A 23,934-nucleotide genomic window follows, 5' to 3' on the forward strand; every position below is an offset into this window, starting at 1 on the left:
TGCCTGGTGCTGTGTTCACATCAGGTGTATTAACGTTGAACAATCTGCTCTGCAAACCTTATCAAAAGCACATTGACAAGAAATAATATCGTTGGAGGACTGCTTAAAAGAAATGAAATCCATCCTCAGATATTCTAAAATTTGCCCTTGGACCAAGCCAATCCATCAGCAAGCTTTGTACTTGACCTTCATTGCTTGGATCCTGCATAGATCACTTGCCTTTTGCCTAATGCATTTATTCAACACTGAAGGACCCTTCTAAGAAACAGCGTTATGAAATTCACTTTTATGTGTTGCAGAAAAGTTGCTAAAGATGCCTTACACACTTACTTTTCAAAGTGTGGTCCCGGGAACAGCAGTTTTGACATCACCTGGGGGTTTGTAACAAATAGAGAATCTTGGGCTCCACCCCAGACCTGTTGAATCAGCATCTGGATTTTAACAAGACTCCCAGGGATTCGTGTGCACAGTAAAGTTTGAGAAGCACTGTCTTAAACTATATTCCTTTTTGCCAGAAAGCTTAGCAAAACAACAACAGAAAAACACTCATATTTCAGAACCTAATAAAGCTTTGGTTCCGTCCAAACTCTTCTCATTCTTGACTTGTTATTTTTCCAGTGTTGTTTTCTATTCACCTAATTCTCACAACTTGGTATGAGTTTATGGCAGTGTTTCAGTTATCTCGTGCTGTGTACCAAACCATCCCAAAACTTAGTGGCTTAAAACAACAGCCACATTTATTTCACTCACAGATATTCACTTTAGGCAGGGCTTGACAGGACAGCTGGTCTCTGTTCCATTTGGCATCAGCCGGGGCTGCTCAAAGCTTAGGGGCTGGAATCATCCAAAGGTTTGCTCACTCATATGTATGGAAGTTAATGCTGGCTGTTAGATGGGAAGACAAAAACAGCTGGGACTGTGGCCGGAACACCTACATGTTGCCTCTCCATATGGTCAGCACGGTGGCTGAGTACCAAGGGTGAGCATGCCACGATAGAATGAGCTTGGCAAAAGCTTTATTGCCTTTGACAAGCTAGTCTTGGAAGTCAGGTAGCATCACTTCTGACACCTGAGGGTGGTCACATAGTCGACCCAGGTAAAGGAAATAGATTCCACCTTTTAATAGAGGAATGGCAAGATTCTAGAAGAGATGAGAAATACTGCTGTGGCTGTTTTGTGGAAAATAAAATCTGCTACAACTACTTATATTTTTTAAGCCATTTTAAATTATTTTGGAAGAAAGTGGGGGCATAAATTAATACAGAATATTAAAATTAAATAGCTTTTAGTTGTTTTCTTTTCTAAGCCTCTTATACATCTTTGCTTTCTAGTAAAGTAAATAGCCTGGGATGACCAGGAAAGCAGTTAAAATTTATGGAAATTTATCTCTTGCTCCTAATGTTGAATCTAATCCCAAGAAGTTCTACCCAATGTATTATTTTGAATTTATGTTAGGGACGAGAGTGTCTGCTTTAGAGTCTCAAATTTAATGTGCATACAGATCATCGGAGGGCGGGGGCGGGTCTTGTTAAATGCAGATTCTGATGCACTAGGTCTGGGGTGGGGCCTAAGACTCTATTTCTAACAAGCTCCCAGGTGATGCCGATGCTGCTGGTCCATGGACTACACTTTGAGCATCAAGGTGTTAGACTGAAGTTTCTCTCAGTTGAAGGGCTATGGGAATCTTACTTGCCGGGATCTCTGCCCTGTCCCTGGATGGTAACCATGAGGGAGGGGCGATTTATAAAATTGAGGTCAATCCCTTCCTTCAATTCCGAGGGCAAACCAAACGGGCCCATTGGAGATTGCTGATCCTACCCTAAGTCTACCCAGAAGGTGAAGATCCCGTTTCCTCTGCTGGCCCTGAAGCCTCCTACTTGGCCCTGAAGGATCCAGGCCCCGATGCTGGAGAGTGGCAGGAAAGCCACATCGCAGGTTGCTTGAAGCTCCCCTTGACTGGCTGCAGGTCCTTCTTGGATCTTCTCTGATGGTGTAAATCTTGCCAACTCTGGTTTTTCTGACCCTCGACTCCATGAGCTGGACCAGCAGCTGTGTGAACACTGGTCTTTTCAGTAATGCCTCTATCCTTTTCACTCCCTCCGCAAATCACACTGACCCTACCTTTAAAGATTTCATCTCTGCCTGGGGCTGGGCTACCGTCCCATCATACTGCCTACCTTCTGTACGTAAGACAGAAAGGAGTCTGATCTAGTCTCAAAGACCCAAGAGACTTTGGTAGGATTTCTAGATTCTATAAATTTTCATATTTTTGTACAACATCTGATGTAATGGGGCAAAATCACTGCCACTGTGCTCCGAAGATCTGGGTCTCTAGGTCAGTGCAGCGAGCCCGGCCACGCATTACTACACGTGAAAGTGATTATAATTCCTCCCTCAGAACATTGTTGGAAGGAGAATTATAGCAAACAATAAGTGCAAAAGTGCTTTCAAGATTAAAAATACTAAACAAATGGAAAGGTCCAGGTTGGTGGCCCAGCCGCCACTGTGGCAGTTACAGGTACGACAGTAGGGAGCACATAATTTAATCTTTTTACGTCCGGTCTTCTAAAACGTGTGGTTCAAGGACCAGTGCATCAGAGGCACCTGGAATGTTTTTTAGAATGTAAGTCCCAAGCCTCATTTTAGTTTTCACCAGAGTCTGGATTCCCGAAGGGGAGGCACGGTAATCTGCATTTTGATCTCCTCAAAGGATTCTTATGCATATTGAAGTTTGAGAACCAGGCTGCTGCCCCCAGCTGGGGGGTGTTTGATTGGCCTCTGCTGGGTTAGGCTTCAAAGGGCAAACTCAGAGCTAATTAGGATTTTTCCTGCTCACTCTTAACCTCTAAATCCTGATCCTCTAAGCCCCGTCCTAGCTTGGTTTCCCACAACCTCCCATTTGTAAGTTCCAAGCTCTGTTCTAGTTTCTCTATATCTGGCATGCATTCTAGACTTCCCGGAAGCCTCAGCTTTTAGCCTTCTTCCAGCTTTCATCCTAGAGTGTGCCCTCAGCTCCCCAGACTCAATTCTCAGGCAAGTTTCAGGGGCCCCTGGGGAGTAATTATCACAACTTTCTCTTTTTGAGCTAGCTCTTAGGGTGTCTTGGCTACAAGACATCCCATGAGTCAGCTGTCACGGGAAAGGAAGGCTCACCAACAAGTCAGGTCATGTGGGAATCATCTCTTCCCTTTGAAAGAAGGTGCAGTGACAAGTTGCCCCTGCCCCAGTGCTTGCTGGGAAGCCAGCAGGTCTCCAGCGATGAGCACAGGAGAGGCTCAGAGCACTCTCTCCTGACCCATATCAGGGGAAAATCCAAACGTACAGGGAGTCCCAGAATCGATCCAGTACAGGGCAGTTCCCATTCGCCTTCGCCACCCTAGAACGGGGGGAAACTGGACCACTCAGTGATCAAGGTCGCTTCACAGAGTTTCAGCCACATCAGGCTTCAGTGATGTTCTACTTCTTTAGCTTTCACAGAAAGGAATATATGTTAGTACAGAGAGCCTTTGCATCACAGATAAGTACCAACACAGCTTCCGCTGGCTTTGCTAGCAGATATACAAGTCAAGTTCTAGTTCTAGCCATGAATCTGAGCACTAAGACAATCTTCCTTGGCTTATTGTCCTGGAATCATTTCCTAGCACATATATGAGTTCCTGTGGATGTGAGAACATTCGAGGATGTAGATTTTATTCCAAATAACATTTGTTCCTCTTTTCCTTTCACGGTGTCTCTATAGGATAATACTGTAGTCCTCTTCAGGCTGCCAAGTGACATGGTGGTAGCTTAACATAGGAGACTTCTTTCACTGGTTGGCATTAAAATGCTGACCTACCGGTTTTGTTTAGATCAGGGGTTGGCAACTCAGCCTGCATGCCTGTTTTTGTAAATAAAGTTTTCTTGGCACACAGCCACGCCCATTTATTTACATGTTGTCTATCGTTGCTTTCCCATTACAGCAGCAAGAGTTGAGTAGTTGTGACAGGATGGTATGATCCTCAAAGCCTAAAATAGTTACCGCCCGGCTTTTTCCAGAAAAAATTTGCCAGCCCCTGGTTTAGACTGTAAGCATCTAGAGGTCATAGAACGGTTCAGTTAGGTTATTTTGTAAAGAGCTGAGAGCAACTCTGCATGCCTAATAGGTACAGCCTGGTGCATTTGATGATTTCCAGAGTTGCAGTACATAGGACTTTAAAATTCTATGTGGAGGAAAAACAATTGAAGAAACAAAACATGTTAATTGTGGTTATCTTTGATTAGTAGGATTAGGAACAGTTTAATTTGCTTCCTTTTCCTTTCTGGATTTGTCAAATTTCCTTCAATGAATATCTATTACATACACGTGCACGCACACACCAGCAACCCCCAACCCCCGATTCCAGGTTATTTGGTGGGGTCTAGTTCTTTAAACAAAAAAGATCTAAACAATCTGGAAATTATTGTTTTCTAAGTCAATGTGGAGATGGGAAGAGAGGGAAAACCTTTTTCATAATCAAATCATAATTAAATTAAAACAATAATATTTGAAAGTCTCTGTCTTTTAGCATCTTGTCCCATGAGAAATATTCATGAGCGTGTCAAGCAAAAGAAAAATTAATGGATTAGGATATTCTACAATGTATTTTACAATCCTAAATCCAGGGTTATAACCCTTAGTAGGTGCTAGGCAATCATATTTGCCAGATTACTGTTGCCGAGCTGTGTGTGTTAGTCAGGACTTTGTGGTTGCAAGTGACAGAAAGCTGACTCAAACGACCTAAGCCAAAAAAAGGAAGGATTTATTTGTGCATACACTCAAACCACAGGAAGGACATAGGAGCAACTGGAACCAGCTCAAACACCATCAGTTTCCCCTGTTTCCACCTCTGCTGCTCTCTATTCGTGGGAGTTATTCTCTCAAGCCAGTTTACTAGATCTTGTTTGAAAGATCGCAGGAGGATTCTGCTAGGTCTGGCTCGGGTGATGTGCTCACTCCTGGGTGGGAGAGGGGAGGTGGAAGTACATCCCACTGGAGAAAGTGGGTAGGGGGTGAAGAGAAAGCGAGTTTCTGTCACCAGAAGCAGAGGAGGTGGAAGAGTCACAGTCAGCGCAGGGACTATTTTGGAGCAAGCAGCCACTGTGATCGCATCTACTCCTCACAGATACGTGGTCCAAATGTGCTAAGACAGGCTGGATGCTATATATAGGTAGACGACCAACGAAGTTCATCTCAGGAAATCCACGTTATTTTAAATCTTTAAAGACCATTCATCAAATGCCATTAAAATCTAGGCCTCCTCTCCCTTCTTCCCCCTCTCATTGATGAAAAAGAAAGTGTACTTCATCTCTTTATCTTCCTCCAGAATTTTGCTCTCTGTCAGACCAGTTAGAATCCTGATCACTCTTCTTTATCATCACTCCCATTCAGGAGCCTGAAGGGTTCCCCTAAGAAGCTACTCCAGTGCTGCTAAGACTTCTGTGATCACCAGAGTCACCCTGAGGGCTTGCTGAAACACTGATTCCTGGGCCCCAGTCCCAAAGGGTCTGAGTCAGTAAGCATGGAGTGAGGCCCAAGAACTTGCATTTTTAACAAGTTCCCAAGTAATGCTGATGCTGTTGGTCCGAGGACGACACTTTGAGTAGCACTGATATAGTTCATGCCTCAAAACCGATGTTTCTAGGGGCTGGCCCTGTGGCTGAGTGGTTAAGTTCGCGCGCTCTGCTGCAGGTGGCCCAGTGTTTCGTTGGTTTGAATCCTGGGCGTGGACATGGCACTGCTCATCAAGCCACGCTGAGGCAGTGTCCCACATGCCACAACTAGAAGGACCCACAGCGAAGAATATACAACTGTATACTGGGGGGCTTTGGGGAGAAAAAGGAAAAAAATAAAATCTTCAAAAAAAAAAAAAAACCCCGATGTTTCTATAGTAACCTCAGTGGTTTTCACCTAGGGTCAATTTTGACCCCTAGAGGACAATTGGCAATGTATCTGGCACTTGGCACTTGCAGGTGTCTGGAGATATTTTTTATTGCCACTACTTGAGGAGTCGGGGTGGCTGCTACTAGCATCTAGTGGGTAGAAGCCAGGGATGCTATTAAACATCTTATAATGCACAGGACAACTTCCCAAACAAAAAATTATTTGGCATAAAATGTCAATAGTGCTGATGTGGAGAAACTCTACCTTAGTCCACAGGGTCAACCTATGGGCCAAAGATGAACTTTGCAAGTAGTTTTGTTATCTTCGACCTTTTTCTAAAAGGTAGCATCACTGAAAGGTGCTCCACATCATATGTCAGCAGAAACACGCAATTAAAACAACAGTGAGATACCACTACACACCTACTAGAATGGCCAAAATCTCGAACACTGACAACACCATTGGCTGGTGAAGACACAGAGCAACAGAAACTCTCATTCTTTGCTAGTGGGAATGCAAAATGGTACAGCCACTTTGGAAGACAGTTTGATAGTTTCTTACAAAACAAAGCATACTCTTACCATAGGATCCAGCAATCACACAGCTTGCAATTTTCCCAAGGGAGTTGAAAACTTAAGTCCACACGAAAACCTGCACACAGATGTTTATAGCAGCTTTATTCACAATTGCCAAAACTTGGAATCGACCAAGATGTCCTTCAGTAGGTGAGTGGATAAATAAACTGTGGTACACCCAGACAATGGAATATTATTCACCTCTAAAAAGACACGAGCTATCAAGCCATGAAAAGATGTGGAGGAACCTTAAATGCATATTACAAAGTGAAAGAAGCCAATCTGAAAAGGCTATGTACTGCATGATCCCAACTCTATGACATTCTGGAAAAGGCAAAACTACAGAGATAGTAAAAACATCAGTCATTGCCAGGGATTGGGGGGAGGGAGGGATGAATAAACGGAACATAGAGGATTTTTAGGGCAGTGAAAATACTCTGTATGATACCATAATGGTGGATACATGTCATTAAACATTTGTCCAAACCCATAGAATGTACAGCACAGGAGTGAACGGGAATGTTGTCATGTAAACTAAGGACTTTGGATGATTATGATGTGTGAATCCAGGTTCATCGTTTGTAACAAATGTCCCACTCTGGTGGGGGATGTTCATAATGAGAGCGGCTATGCATATGTGCGGACAGGGGTTATGCAGGAAATCTTTGTACTTTTCCCTCAATTTTGCTGTGAACCTAAAACTGCTCTAAAAAAATTGTCTTAAAAAACAAAGGCTGCAAAAGTAAGCATATTATAGTACAATCAACTTAACATCTGTTGTTTTACATTGCACTTACCTCATTGTATTTTCAGTCTGGCCCCTGGAGGCATCTGAGTTTGAACCCTCTGATCTCATCCAACCTCTTTATTTTCTAGATGAGGAAGGAGTGAGGAGATGGGCCAAACGATTTGCCCAAAGTTCAATAGGGGAACCAGACCTGGAATCCAAGCCTGTGACGGTGATCACACTGCCTCGTGGGAATCAATAACACATGCTGGTGCCCTCTAGTACATTCAGGTAAAGCCATATTATTCATTCATTTATTTATTCTTTCAGCATTCATTCCCATACACAGTGTTCTTATTCGCACACACATGATTAAATACATAAATCAAATGTTCTCCTGTATTACCTAATAACAGCATTGGACACATGACATATTTGGCTTGTGATATTTATTTAGCATCCCCTCCAAATGCTTAAAGATAGAGATGTTCCAGTAACAAGATCTATTTTTGAAATACCAAATTGAAGCTTGGAACTTGTTATGAGACCGGATGGCTCTTCCATCTATTGATGGAGATTGAAAACAGCTGGCCTCTTAAAATGTGCGCACTATGGCCAAACCATTTCTCCGCCCTTCAGGGAAGTTTTGCACCATCTAGGATTCTTTTTTTTATCCTCATCATTTTAGCATTAAAAGAATCGTGAAAAAACAAAAACAAAAACAATGAACAACAAAACACAAAACAAAAAATTCAAAATATTAAAGAGCAAAGAAAGATACTAGATTACACTTGAAAGCTGCCTCCAGATGAAGGATTGGCAAACTATGGCCTGCACGTCAAAGCCAGGCTGCCGTCCATTTTTATAAATAAGGCTCTGTTACAACACAGCCACATCCATTCATTTACATATTTTCTATGTCTGCTTTCATGCTGCTACAGCAGAGTTGAGTAGTGGGACAGAGACGTTATGGCTGGCAAAGCCTAAAATATTTACTATCTGGCACTCTGCAAAAAAAAGTTTTCCAGCCTTGCTCTTGAATATGTATTAGGTTGTACCATATAAAATTGCCAAGATTTGGCAATTTTGCCTACACTTTCCTGTGCTTCATTCTAAAAAGCAAAGAATAATGATTCCACTGAAAAATGGCATTTTTTCTTTTCTTGCAGGCTAAAACTTGTAGTGACTCTCAGGGCTCAAAACAGAATATCACAATGGCCTTGTTTATCAACAAAAGCACTTTCTCATCTACAAAAAAGATAAAAACAAAACTCATCCTTCCTTTTTCTAGAAAATGGACAAAGACTAGACTGCCTCACTGGCCTTGAAACAGAATTTCCTCGTGCAAGGTTTTGCAGCTCTCTGTAGCTGTGGATCCACCCTGCTCCACCTATAAGATCTCTCTCAGCTGCAGTTAGTCATTCATGAACTGCTTATCAGCTCCCTCTGCCCATGCCGGCTTCTGCAGAAACTGAAGCGTCTATGCTTCACTTAAGAGACGGCACTAATGTGTTTGCATAACGTGGGGCACTGCAGAGCATGGCTAATATAATAAAGCCCTGCTCAGGTGGCCTCAGTTACACCACACCCATGGCTGTCAATTTCTAACTTCCTGTAGAAATATCCAGCATGGTGAGAGAGAATGAGCTAAGGCTGTGACCCAGGCCAACCTACTTTGGAATCCTGGCACTGCCTCTTCCCAGTTGTATGAACTTGTGCGAGTTTTATAGCTTTGATGAGCCTCACTTTCCTTAGCTGTAAAATAGGAATGATGCCTATTTTACAGAGGTGGTTGTAAGGATTAATAACTATGTGAGCAAAGTGCCTGAAACTCAGTAAATCATATTGTCGAACCATATGAACTTGCTGAAAAAATGGCAATAGCGTGTCATTTGACCTAAAGTTGTCGTTGCTGAGATTGTTAACATTATTGTGTGTACATGGGCCAGGTCTAGGTAAAACCGACACAGCACTGTGTGCCACTTGGAGCTTCCAGCAAGGATCAGAACTAGGGTGAGGCAAGTAAGGCACCCAGGGCACAAAATTTAAGGAGGCACTCACTCTCCACTGCAGACCCTGTACTAGCATGACTCTGAGAGCCAGTGCTTCCTTAAATTTTGCTCCTGAGGCACCTCTCCTCCCTCTCCCTAGTCCCAGCTTTGTTGCCAGGTTCCCCTTATCTTGCTGAGAAATTCCTCATCTCCTTATCAGCTCAGGTGCCTGGTGCCTCTCCCTGACAACTGTCTCTTGGATGACCCTTTAACAACTAAGGGCTAAATGACTCACTGCAATCATAACATCACTCCCTACCAAGGATGCTGCTTCAAGAGAGGATTAAAATCTTAATTAAAAAAGCACTAAGGCAGGATTTCACACATGACTGACTTAGTAGAAGAGAATATTGCTGGAGACCAGCAACCTCTGAGGATGCTGAAAACCGTATCAGTTGGCAGGCAGTGTCTCACATCCCCCTACAGGTCTAAGCACATAAACATGCAGCCACAGAGAGATCGATACACTGGGGACTTCAACTGAGTCTTCAGGAAGGGCTAAGTAGTCAGAGGAGAAGAGAATGCATTTTCGCATGATTGAAGGCATATGCCAGAGGATCTCTCCCTCAAGCTTTCCCTTTTTTTCCTTCTCCACAAATGACTCAATATAACAAAGGACTTGCATGGTAGCCAGCCTCCGAGATGGCCCCCAGTGATTCTCCTCTCCTGGTATTCATGCTCGTGTGTAGTGAGTCCCCTCCCACACTGCATCAGGGCGAGACTGGGTGACCAATGGAATACGATGGAGGTGAGGGTAAGTGATTTCCCAGGCTAGCACACGAAGGGCATTGTGCCTTCCACTTTGCTCTCTTAGATTGCTCACCCTCAGGGAAGCCAACCACCATGTCAGGAGGAGGCTCAAGCAGTCTTGTGAAGAGGACCATGTGGGAAAAGAATTGAGGCCTCCTTCCAACAGCCAGCACCAACTTACAAGCCGTGTGAGTACACCATCTTGGAAGTGGATCCTCCAGCCCCAGTCAAGTCTAGATGCTTACAGCTCCTGCTGACATCAGACTGCAACCTCCTGAGAGATCTTGAACCAGAACCAGCCCAGTCAACTGTTCCCAAATTCCTGACCCAGAGAAAATGTGAGATAATAAATGTTCATTGTTGTTTTAAGCTATTAAGTTTTAAGTAACATTTTACACAGCAATACAGCTAGAATTCAGGGAGCAAAACCCTCCTTAAATCAGTAAGAAAGAAACAACACAATAAAACAATGAGCAAAAGACTTGAAGAGACACGTCACAAAAAAAGAATATCCAAATGGCCAATAATCATATTGCAATACACTGACTATTTGTGTCCCCCCGAAGTTCACATGTTGAAGCCTAATCCCCGGTGTGACAGTATTGGGTGGTGGGGTCTTTGAGAGGTAAATAGGTCATGAGGGTGGAGCCCTCAGGAATGGGGTTAATGCTCTTATAAGAGAGACTCTAGAGAGCTCCCTCACCCCTTCTGCCATGTGAGGACTGAGAGAGAAGACAGCTGTCTACGAACCAGGAAGCCAGCCCTCCTCACCAGACACCAAACCTGCTGGTGCCTTGATCTTGGACTTTCCAGCCTCCAGGACTGTGAGAAATAAACTTCTGTTGTATATAAGCCACCCAGTCTATGGTATTCTGTTATGGCAGCCTGAACTAAGACAGAAATTGGTACCAAGAAGTAAGGTTGCTACTGTAATAAATACCCAAAAATGCGGAAGCAGCTTTGGAACTGGGTCATGGGTAGAGGCTGGAAGAGTTTTGAGCTGCGTGCTGGAAAAAGCCTGGATTGCCGTGAATGGACTGTTAAAGTCAATGAGAGCTCAAAAGGAAAAGAGGAGTGCTGTAGAGAAAGCCTTGGTCTTCTTAGAGAATACCTAAGTAATCCTGGACTGAATGCTGGTGGAAATGTGGATGCTAGAGGTCATTCTGATGAAGACTCAGAAGGAAATAAGGAGCATGTTATTGGAAACTGGAGGAGAGCTGATCCTGTTATGAAGTGGCTGATTGTGTTCATGTTCTAGTGTTTTGTGGAAGGTGGAACTTGCAAGCGATGAAATTGGATACATGGCTGAAGAGATTTCTAAACAAAGTGTTGAAGGCGTCGCTTGGCTCCTCTGGACTGCTTATAGTAAAATGCAAGAGAGAAATGACTTAAAGACAGAATTGTTCAGCAAAAAAGAAGCAGAACTTAAAGATTTGGAAAATTTTCAGTTTATCCATATTGCAAAAAATGAGGATGCCAAGAATGTGGCCAGGTGACCTAGATAAGGAGAATAGTATGTGTCAGCCAACTCAACTCAAGGTAGGAGCTCTTCTCCAAGACAAGGCAAGAATGGCCCCTCAGGCAATTCAGAGACCATCAGGGCTGCCACTCCCGGAACAGGCCCAGAGTGCAAGGGGTGGAGCGGAGCAGAGAAGTTTCAAAGAGGGGGCCCCTGCCTGTGCTCCTAGCACCTGGGCACTCACGCCTGGCACCACCTCACATCACAAGGTCTGCTGCCCCCATTCTGGCACCAAGCTCCCTGGCCGCCCCAGGTGCGGTTCTTGCAGGCCCCAGTGCAGTGAAGGCCGTAGTGGCCGCCCCTCTGGAAGGAGAAGGCAGTGGACTTTGGTGGCGTCCACAGGTTGCAGTTTCTGCCGGTGCACAGAGTGCATGGGCCCGGGGGGCATGGCTCCCTCCACCTAGATTTCAAATGATGGGGCTCCTGGCAGAGCCTCAGGCTTGGGACCCCAACCCGAGAGAGCTATGGGGCCAGGCCAAGAACTGCTGTGGGGCTGTCTCGTGGAGCTACGCAAGTGCCATTGCCACACAATGGAGCACCATATACAGTGATAGAGTTGAATGAGCTGCAGCTACACATAGCAACAGGGCTGTGTCTCACAGACACAATGTGGAGCTTCTGGGGGCTGGTAATGGTCTTTTTTTTATTTTGTAATCTGAACGCTAGTTACATAGATGTTTTCAGTTTGTGCAAATCTGCCTAACTGTAAAAATAGATTTTGAAAGTACCCACTTTCTGTGGTGTGTTGAGAAGGTAAGCTCCCAGTTCAGATCATGACATCTGCAGTTCTAAAGTCCAAGCTCAAGGTGAAGATTTGGACACTTATTCCTCCAATTCAGTGTTAGGCAGATTAGAGCCTGCGGGCCAAATCTAGCCAGTATCTCTTTTTGTAACTGAAGTTGTATTGGAGCCCAGCCACACCCATTTACTCATGTATTATCTGTGGCTGCTTTTACCAGACACCAGCGGGGTTGAGTAGTTGGACAGAGATTGCAGACTCTGATTGAGAAGCTTCCGACACTGTTGTGCCTCTCACTTCTTTATCCTCTTCACTCTTTAGCTTCCCTTCTTCCTGCTCATGAGTGTGTATCAAGGCTTTGTCCAAATGCAGACAAGCCCTGTGATTCTTGATAAAGGACGAGTGGGGCTAGCACCATGCTCGCACATTGCCTTGCCTCTGTCCTATGTCTAAGCTGTCTACTGGGGCATAACCCAGGTGTTCCTGCGATGTGCGCCATGAAATGGAACGATCAGATTGTTCATTTGGCTCATTACTAAGGTGCTCCTGAAGATAAGATTGAATTTGACAACAATGGCAATGCAGGGCGTGCAGAACACCTGCATACACTCAAGCTACTTAAGCGGAAAGAGACCTCTAAGTGCACGGTTTTTGGAAATGGACATCTAGACAGAATCGTTTTGATTACTAACTTCAGCTCTACTCCAGCTCATCATCATACATGGGTTCTGGATTCCCACGGCTTTGTTTTTAGTTAAGAGTATGTGACACACGCCAGGTGTTTGGCAATTACATCTTGCTGAATGTGGTCACTCATGTGGAAACACAAAAATCATTCTCTGCTTAAATCAAGAAAATGGTCACTGCCAGATAGGTTTGAGACTTTTTTTTTTCTGAAGTATTTTCTCTCTCTCATTTATAATCAGCTGTCTTTCTGGTATCACTTCTCCTTAAGAAAAGAGACATCAAAATGGAAGAAAGCAATTTTGGGAGGGATTGTCCAATAGTTAATAGTTTCAGTGAAAAAGTTGGCTGTGTCGTCCGCATTCTTCCAAGGATTTGCTCTGTGACCTTGGGCTTGTTCAGCCTATCTGGTCTTCCATCTGTAAAAAATAAATTTTTAAGTTAATGCTCACTCACTTCCTCAACTGATCTAGGAAAATGACTGTTGTCCATGGAATTTGTTTAGATATCTAGATGAAATAGATGATGGAATTTTAAAATGAGCCCCCGTGACGAGGGCCAGTACATTTCCATTGCCAGTACTGTGTGACAAAGAATGAAGATGTATGTCCGTACTTGGTCCTAAATCGTACAGTAGCTTGGGGTGATGCAATCATTGTGTGATTTCATGCACCTGTACCCAAGGAGGAGAAGAGGAGTCTGAGCAAAGAGAAGAATCTAGATGGACGGAGAAATTGTACAGAAGCACAAAGGAAAGACTTTCCAACATTATTTATTACTTCCTTTTTTGCTTGTATTAGTTGAATTTTCAGTTAATTCACCAGAAGCACATATCGAACATATACAATATTCAAGGCACTATTATGGATACAAAGACATTTTAGAAACCATCTTTGTGAGCTACAAAGGCTTTTGGAGTCAGAAACCACAAGTTCAAGTTTTGTCTACACCTTTTACTGGATACGTGACCTTGGGGAACCTGCTCATTTTATGCGTACCTTACTCTTCTTGTCCAACAATGGACAGACCCATTATCCACCCATCCCTTAGCACTGCATCAAGGAGAAGAAGAAATAAAGGATGTAAAGTGCTGAGCAGAGTGCGTGGAAAGGAGCCAGCAGTAAATATTAGCCGTGTGATTGCTGTTGTTATGTTAAAAAATATTCACCATTGAATTTGCTTTTGTTAAGAAAAAATTTCCAAAACATGGAACACAGAAAGATTACAGTGTGCCCTTTCAATGCCATACTAGAACATTATCTACAGGCCCACCTAAGGGGCAGCTAATGTAGGTAACTTTGTTTGACTTATTGTCTACTTGATTAGACCCAAAACTTTATAAAATTAAATGACTTGTAGAAAATTGATAAACTGCAGATTCTGATTCGGTAGACAAGGGTACAGCCCAGGAATCTTCAGTTCTAATAAGCTGCTATACAATGCACATGTTACTAGTGGTTGGGGGACCACACTTTGAGTAGCGAAGGTGGGAGCATTCATTCTCAAACTTCGTGCACGTGCAATCATCTGGGCAGTTTAAAATAACTCCTGATCCCTAGGTCCATGCTCGAAGATTCTCATAAGATTCATCATGGTTGTGATAGTAATGCACAGACAAGTTTGGGAATTACTGGGAGTTATAAGTTGAGAGTACGAGAGACGATAGGATCAAGCCGGGAGTATCCTGGCCCAGTCTATGCATGAGCATAACCCAGGTTGATATGGTTCCAGAGCTGAGTCTCTTCATAGCTAGTGTGTCCTGCCCGTGGCTACCAGGTAAGTCGGATTTCCCTTTTTTACGTCTATCCACATTCTGTACAACTGCAGCTGGATCTCCTTACAGCCCTGGCACACCAACAGAGTCATCTGCAAGGATGCAGGCAATAACGGGATGCAAGCAGAATGTTCAGAAACAACTGAGAGACTGAATATACAAGTGGACAATGGCAAGACCATATGTGACAAAAGAACTGACTCATAACCTCTGCAGGAACCAGCTTACGAAGCCAAACCATAACCTCTACAGCCATCGGCTCAGAACGTCTTGGTCAATGACTGCCAGTTTCCCTATTTTTTGCCCCAACTTCCAACTCAGAACCAACCAGAGAAAGCCAAATATACTCCCCAAACCAATCACATAAGATTCTGCACTTCTAATTAGCCCGCCTCCAGCTTCCCCATGTCAACAACCTCCAGTCGGCACCCCCGGAGCCCTCTTTTCTGTCCACTATGAAGCTTTCCCACCCGGCTGCCTGTCTGAGTCTCTGCCAAGGGAAGTGACGGTGGCTGAGTCCCTTGCTCTGAATAAGGAGCCTCTGTCCTCTTTTGGGTGGTCTTCATTTACTTCCACACAATAATGAAACTAGGTCTGCTTTTCACTATCACCGTGCGCCAGCAATTCTAAATAATTTCATTGATAAGAGTCCTTCTCCTAGGTGAGGGTGGACTGCTCCCACCCCCAGGGCCACTTGGTTATGTCACTGCTTTTTAGGCACTTTTCCTACCAGTATTTAAAACGTAGCTTGGTATCCAGGCTGCCCTGGTGCTCTAGACAGCTCTCCTCTTCCAGAACTAGCTGCTCCTCGTGTCCCCTGTCTCCACTCCAGGGGCTCCTCCGCTTCCAGAGACCTTCCTTCAGCTTCACTTCTGACTGTTCAAGATCACATTCTTTTCTAGGAGGTCACAACCTCTGGCTCACTCTTCTTTCTTCCCAGCAGCTCTGCCCACTCCCCAGCCCAACCCACAGGCTTGGCTCCAAACCTCACCTTTTCACTTCGGTTTCTATTGTTCTATTTCCTGCCAATTGATCCCTGGGCCCACTGAAAATTAACATTTACAGCATTGCATAATTAACATGGGATAACCTAAGAGGCTCTTTTCTGTGAAAAAGTGTGTGCGTTCCGCATTAGCAAAGTGTGTTATTTAAAGTCAAAAATGCCGTTAATAAGCTGCTTTCAAACCAGTTTATTAGTTTCTTTTAGGGCACATTAGTCTAGAGTTATAGTGAATTTTTTAAAAAGCCACTTACTTTTGTTGTTCGGTTTTGCCTCAGCCTCCTTCCCCAAGGCCACCTACCCTCACTCCCAAAATGCACCTAAATTCTTCACATTTCTGGTGTGTATTGAAAACTTTCACATTGTGATGTCTATTTGCTAACATATTCTTCCTACCATCTTGATTATGGATCAAAATAGAGTAGGAAAGGAATAATAAATAAAGCATTAGAAAAAAAAATGACCCAAATCTCGGAATAAGGCCAGGAGAGTTCAAGATCTCCTTTCAATGTCATAACAGTGCACTGTCTAACAAGCCCACCCAGGACTACATAACTGGCTATAGGAAGGTACCTTTGTTTGACTTGCTGTTTACTATTTATTAAATAGGATCCCAGATATGTGTAGTTATGTGTTAACATATATATTTTACCTAGATTACCTAGATAGATTTACAGATGCAAATCATTTATGACGTGGGTAGAAAAGATAACTCCAAAGGTTACAGTTTTATTGCCCTGTAGGACATTGAGCAGTTTCATATCCAACCTAGCAATCTCATTTGAACATCCTCTTCTTTAATGCCTATAAATATGCGGTTACTCCAATGCCCATTTATCGTCTCATTGGTCCCATCATTAATGGATTGGATAAAATCTTGGCCATGAGCCATGTTTTTAACTTTTTTGAAATCATACTTTGAAAAGAGTCTAGAAAAGTCAGCATAGGAGCCACTCATGGCAGATGTGGGAATGAAGAAAATTCAGGTTTATTAGCACAGCTGCTCTAATCCCTTCATAGATCCCCTCTTACAGAGTTATTCTTTTCAACCTATACTATTAACTTCCTTTCAGGAATCAGAGCCCTGGAAAAGCTTTTCCATAATGTTAATTAAAAGAGGAATGTGGGAGCCGGCCCGGTGGCATAGTGATTGAGTTTGTGTGCTCTGCTTCCATGGCCCAGGGTCCGCGGGTTCGGATCCCGGGTGCAGACCTACACAGTTTGTCAAGCCACGCTGTGGTGGCCTCCCACATACAAAAGTAAAGGCAGATTGGCACAGATGTTAGCTCAGCAACAATTTTCCTCAAGCAAAAAGAGGAAGATTGGCAACAGATGTTAGCTCAGGGCCAATCTTCCTCACCAAAAAAAAAGAGGCATCTGAACATGTAAATAACATTTGTGACCGCCAACTTGTCTAGGAAAGCACTGGTGGAAGGCGTTGGGGTTTACAACAGAAGCTGGCACATAATGAAAGCAGCCCTGGAGTGCAGGGGGTGTCCACGTGACTGGGCCACCATTTCCCAGAGTGCAAAGGAGGAAAGGTAACTGGCTCTTCCAAAATGAGAAAGGAGTAATAAAGCATACCAACTCGAGTCTAAGTGTCAGCCTCAAAGACACATGTTGGAGCAGCAATTATTTCATAACAACCTGGAAAAGCCCAGACACACCCAGCGAGTTCTAATATCAAACCCAGGAGAAACGTTAGCCTCCGTGAAGGGGAGCCTACTTGCCTGTGAAATTTGTTGGCATTAAGATATTTGAACAGCTGGGGCCCTGGGTATAGCTCTGACGCTGGCTATTTGATACAAAGGAGTCTTTTGTTTTCCCCACTCAAAACAGGGGCAAGACCTTTTCATGGTTTTATTTAAAAAGCAGTCATTAATCCTGCTAGGTCAGTCGGTCTGCTTGTTTTCTGGCCTCTTATTTAACAGAATTCCTTGTCATTAACTGTGTGTTTTTAATTACCTAGCATGTGTCTATGTGGCTTTTTATAACTTAAAAGGCATTTAATGTTTTGAAGATATTATAAGGCATATTTGTCTCTCCATTGTAGTATTGGCGTTTCGGCTGCTGTTTGCACTGTGATCCACTATTCTATGTGCTATTTCATATTCATCTGGCTCCGAAGTGTTGAGTTTTTCAAGAAAATAGCTACTGGGGAGGTATAGACTGATAGTGTTGATCTAAATCATTCAGATCTCAATATTTATGGGAATTTTTGCATTTTGTTTTGATTTGAACTATTAAGGTAAATGAGTGAGAACATAAATTAAATGAAACTCTTATTTTTAAAAAGTCTCCTTTGCTAAAAATGCCCAAAGGCATCCCATATTTTGATAACTCTTTCAAAGCTGTTTTGCAGTTATTAACAGGAATGCAAAAAGATTATCCAGGGCCTGGAGCAGTGCCATTGTGATTGTTGGATGAATTTTCTCAAAAAAAACCAACCTAAATGGTCAATTTGTATATATTTTGTTTTCCTTTAGTCTCAGAGTTTATCTATCCCAAAATGAATCTAGAAAGCAGAGCTGAGGAGTTGAGCAGGTCAAGGGTTTTACTATTACGGTTCTGCGGGCCCAAACAAAATATCTTTCTACCCTTTCATCTGAAGAAAGTTTCCTGATCAAGGGTCCCCCAGCCCTGTGGGCAGCACCCAGATCAGAGATGTGTTCACCAGACACTCATGGCTTTCTGAGCCAGTGACAGGCTAAACAGTCTGCGTTCTCCTGGCTTTCTCCGGCTCCCCTTCCTCCCACATACCATTGCTATTTGTCAGGAAAGAAACCCAGAGAAGACTATAAAAAACCTAAATGTACAGTGGTTTCCTTAAATGGCTTTAATTCTGGTTATTTTGCAATAGATTATTTGAGAAAAATCTCTCTGAAAAACTGCTGCTTCCTTTTGCAGGTATTAGCTCAGGGTTTTCTCTTGCATTTTCCAGAAAATTCCATTTCAAAGAGCTGAACACTCTGGCTCCACATAAAAGCTTCAGGGTCTGCCTTACCTCCCCTGGCTTTGGAGCCGCTTCTGACGCTCAAATTACTCGTTCTATCACAGGAAGACCTTCACTTACTGCTACTAATTGGATTTGTAAAGGGGGTATTTATCGAGGAGGAAGAACTTGTCTGTTTTTCCCTTTGGCCCTGCCCTGAGGCTAAGATTAATGGCCCCTCATAAAGTGCTGGCGTGTTCCTTTATCTGCAATGCCTGAAAAGTTCTGACTCTTAACAGAGGTAATGACAGTGAGTGGTAGAAAACCGGCATCAAGTGGGTCAGAATAGCTTGTTTTTTTGCATTTGTCTCCAACCTGTGGCATCGCTGCTCTGCCCCTTCCATTTCTGAGGCACCTCTGCCCTGACCCACCCGCCACCAGCTCCTTATTAGTGGCCATCTTTCCGCTGACATGCCCCTCCCTCTCATAAGCCTTTCCGGGGACACCAGGCTTCCTCTCACTCTGCTCTGAGGCCTGAAAGAAGGGGTTGACCGTCTGCTTCCAGGGCACTACCTCAGCTTCTAGACTGTGCCTTCCAATATAGCAGCCACGAACCACATGTGGCTATTCAGTGCTTGAAATGTGGCCAGTCTGATTTGAGATGTGCAGTAAATGTAAAACTCATACCAAATTCCAAAGACGTCATACAAAATAACTAAATAAGGAAATAGAATATCAAATACCTCAATAATTTTTATACTGAGTATATGTTGAAGAGACAATATTTTGCATAGATTAGGTTAAATAAAAAGTATTATTAAAATCTGCCTCAGCAGCTTCATTTTACCCTTTTTTTTTTAATGTGGCCACTAGAAATGTAAAATTCCGTGTGTGGCTTGCATTTCTGCCTTGCATTCTATTCTCATTGGATAGCCTCGGCCATCTTCACTCAATATCCCTCCGCCTTTGCGGACCACACCATTCGGTGTGATGGCCTCTTTCCGCCTCTTTCCACCTCTGCTGGCTTCCTGGGCACTCCTTAGTCATCCTCCACTTTGAGATGACAGCCTTTCTCCTTCCAGCTCCAAAGGATCAACCAAGACCATTTAAACGTATCTAAATGAAGCCAATAAATATTAATTAGGCATTTACTGTTGTCAGATACCTTGAGGCTCTGAATCTCTATTTTTTTGAAGAGTAAGAAGTCGATTGCAAAGAAAATATAGTCTATTGAGGGGGAAGAGATTGTAAACAATTACGATAAAACGAGAAAAGTTCTAGGTCAGGTATATGTGTAAAGCGCTATTGGAACCAACAAGAGTGCAATTAATTCTTCCTGTGATTATTAGAGGAAGTACCCAGAGGAAGCCACGGTGAGGAGGGAGTCTATGGGAGGTGGAGGTGGAAAGTACCTTTTAAGACCAGATAATAGAGCTACATGAGGCCATGGGAGGTAAGACTGCAGAGGTGTGGTGGGACCAGATGATGGATCTGGCTGGGGCCCTGGGTGATCAAGCTGCATAGGAGCAGATGATGGTGGGAGATGAGGATGCACAGATGATGGAGCTACAGGGCACTGTGGGAGATAAGGCTGTAGTCCTGCCAGCTACAGAGGTGGGGGGTGGGGGGTGGGTTTAGTGGTGAGCTGGAGCAGGGCAGAGCACAGAGGCTGTTACAGGAGAGGCACAGAGTGCTTAGTGGTCTCAGCTCCCAAGCTGCTTCAGTCCTGACCCTGGTCACACGTTTCTGCTTACGTGCACCCACTGGGCACTGTCAGGGGGAGGGCGCTGGAGGACTTGCTAATGGATCACAGCTTCTGCAAAGCTTTGCAAGTCTGCTCTTTGACCCGAGAGCTGCTTTTGCACTGAAAAGCTTAGCAGAAACAATGACCCAGTTCACCTGCTTTCCAGCTGGCTGGCTTGCCAAGGCAAAATGCTGGACGTTTATTAAAAGTGAAAACTCATTCTCCAGTAAACGCCTTACTTGTCAGAATCTTCTCTCCACCTCTGTGACAGGGAATCCAGGGTAATAAGCGGTTATAGAGTGCATGTATTTTCTTTGCTCCTGAAACACAAAGACAAACTGTTGGGGGACCCTCTCTGCTAAGGGGTGTCACAGACTGTTGCCTGGTGCACCCAGGACTGGACATTAGACAGCAGGCTGCTCCTTGTCTGTGTGCACAGAACTGACACGCCCACCCAGCTCTGCCTTCATCATCCCATGGCAAGGGCACCCATGGTTTGACGTGGTGGATGCTCAGAGAGGAGACATGCCTTGTCCAAAAATCAATATTGGGGTTGTTTATTTTATAAAGAAAATTCAGGCAGTCTCTCTAGCAGGCCAAGGCCAGAGGGTTGATTCTCTGCTAGGCTGTCGGCTCATGGGATTACCTGAGGAACTTAAAGAAAAAAAAAAAACCCCACCACAACAACAACTAACCCTCCTCCCCCTCCCCCTCCTCAGGAGATTCTGATTTAATTGGTCTGAAGTTTTTTTTTGCGAGCTCCCCAGGTGGTTCCAACCTGCAGCCACCGGGTTAGCTTTTTAAGGTCCGGCCATTTTTTTCTGCAGTTTACTTGGTGCTGATTTTCTGCTTAAAGTGGCAGGAGGGAAGATTGAGGTTATTGACTCCAGGTTTGGGAAACCAAATGGGCAAGTACCCAGCAGCTGAGAAAGGCTGAGATGGAGGCCGGGGGCGATCAGGACGGCAGCCCACCGGAAACCTCACTTGGGGCAGGCTCCTCACTTCCCTGTCTTCTTTACTGCTCAGCAAAAGCCACAGCGGTTGTCACGAAGGGCCCAGATCTCCTGTTTCTCTAGGGCAGGTGGTTCTCAAGTAGACCACCTGGAGGGCTTGTTAAAACAGATTGTGCCTTCCCACCCCCAGAATTTCGGGTTCAGTAGATGGGGTGGGGCAGAAAATGTGTATTTCTAACCAACTCCCAGGTGCTGCTGCCGCTGCTGGCCCCCAGAAGTCCAGGGAGAAGAGGAGTCCTTAAAATGAAAATGCAGCAGAAAGTAGCAGTGTTTTCACTGAGCACCTCCTGTGCCTGGCACCATGCCAGACCTGGGGACCCAGAGGAGGAGCCACCACTCCTGCCCTCCAGAATTTGGCAGTCTAGAGACAGAGACCCATAGCTAACAATTACGTTTTGTTAGGTTCCATAGAGGGGACCTCCAGGATCTTCTTGGAGAGCTACAGGGTTAGAAAGAGTGTAGCTCTCACCCTTACAATATCAAAAAGCCGGGCAAGCTGTAAGTTCAAACTTTTCCTGAATCCGTCAGACGGCTGAGGTCACAGGGCAAACAACAATCCAAAACGGAACGACAGACAGACATCTGCAGGAAGAGATGGGACGTGAGCCCCGGCTTACTGGGGGCACATGCAGCAGGATATGAGTAAGAATTCACTGGAATGTTTTTAGTTTGTTTTTAAAATTATTTTTATTGAGGTCCTTTGTGGGTTTGGGGCCACAATTTTAAATTCATTTTGAGACAAGGCCTGCAGCTTTGTCTCTTCCAGTTTCTGCAAATGACAGCCACACCATGGGGAAGGAGTGAGGGGGGAATATGACAAAAACCCAAACCTTCCTTTGTCTCAGGGTCCTCCCATCCAGGAATGAAACTGGACGAGTTTGAGCTGTTGGAGGAAGCCCCTGATTTTGGGTGCCAAAAGGGCCAGCTGGAGGAAACCCAGTCAACAGCACCCACGCTAATTGTGGCAAATGGTATCTGTGCCAACAAGATGTCTGAAGCCCTAGGATTGGGCCAACCATATGGATCAACAAGGATTCTTTTCGCTAGCAATTTCTACCACTGATGGGCTTGTCCCTGTGCAGATCTGGGGACATTCCTAGAGCTTTTCTCTCCTGACAGTGTTTCCATTCTAGCACCATTGCATGCACAGTCTCACAGTAAATTCAACCTGTTTCCTTACAATAAAAGAAGCTGAGCGAATGCAGTTTCTTAAAAATTGCCAGTCATTAAGCAACTCTTATAACCTTTTCTGTACATAAAAGTTATAGGCCTGCAGGTCTGAGATAAAACTGGAATATTATCGGAAGTTCTGAGATCTGAAAATATTTTTACTGGACTTTCTGAAATCTTTAATATAAAGCCCATGAATGCATATCATTTTTCTTTCCTAGGAACTTTTGGGTAACATAAAAGAATTTAATGAAAAAAATGTTCATCTTCTTGAAAACGCTAATAACTAAGATTTGCTGCTTCTTAATGAGAAGCCAACAGGAGTCAGGCTAACTGGAGAAGAGAAGGGTAATTCTTCATCGACTTTATGTTCATTTTTTATTGCATCTTATTCTTCGGAGCTTTCAGGATTCCTGGGTCTCTCTGTGGCCCACACTAACTGGAAAGATGCCCAACTCAGTTCTTCCTCTCAGAATTTGAGTGGACAACTTTTACTTCCTGTGAATCTTTCACTGCCCAAACCTCCCCTTTTCCACCACACAGACTTACCCACATACCAGGGACTTACCCACATACCAGGAACCTAGGGAGAGATGTGGGCCCTGAATTCAGAAATGTTGTTTCCTTGGTTGTCAACATAAAATAAACTTTCTAATATTTCCAGCAATTCATCAGTAATTTATGGCTCTCATTTCTGGAAGTCCCTTTTGCTGGTGAATTCTTGGTATTTCTTTGAACCATTCACTTTCATTCATCCTCCCTTCGAGCAAATTTTATCTTTCAGAGAGGAATCAAACCCATTTTCCAAATATCTGGAGTTGTGAGTCTTTTAAATTCTATCCTCAAACTGAAATATTAGCTGGCTATCCCATGGATTGTCCCTGGTCCCACCAATCTTGGTTTGGATCTGCCCAAGGAGTCTCACATCTAGAACCTTTAGACTGGACACTTGTGGTCCTGATTTCCAGTTCCATGTTCTGGTCTCCACGTAAACTGCCCAACATACAAATTCGTATTTAATTCTAGAGCTCTCTTGGAACTGGTCAACTTCTCCCTATCACTGATTAACCCAAGCCCAAACTGGATGTCCAGAACTGGCATTGAACTCAAGTTGACCCTTGGTGTCTACACTCCTCTTAACCCAGGACTGAGGCTTGGCCATTACTGAGTTGGTTTGCAAGATCGGAGCACAGAGAAATAGGCCTGGGTTAAAAATGGCTGGAATAAATTCCCCCCACATTTTCCTGGCAGTTGTCTTACCATTTTGGTCAAAGATGATCTTTGTAGGTGAAAATCATCCAGTGCACACGTGCTCTCACCAAAGATAAGCATGATATATGATTTCTTTCACTTGAAC

The 23,934-nt window shown here is 44.0% G+C and overlaps 1 long non-coding RNA gene across 1 annotated transcript in view; it reads left to right on the forward strand.

The window, feature by feature from the left end:
* The window catches only part of LOC123282814 (uncharacterized), a 42,296-nt gene extending 34,809 nt beyond the window's left edge, over positions 1 to 7,487 (forward strand). The window contains exon 4 of the long non-coding RNA XR_011499933.1: positions 7,351 to 7,487. This is a non-coding gene — a long non-coding RNA (uncharacterized lncRNA). The remainder of the gene's footprint in view (positions 1 to 7,350) is intronic.
* Positions 7,488 to 23,934: the final 16,447 nt, after the last annotated feature.

Source organism: Equus asinus, chromosome X (genome assembly GCF_041296235.1).
Source record: "Equus asinus isolate D_3611 breed Donkey chromosome X, EquAss-T2T_v2, whole genome shotgun sequence".
Classification (NCBI taxonomy): Eukaryota; Metazoa; Chordata; class Mammalia; order Perissodactyla; family Equidae; genus Equus; species Equus asinus.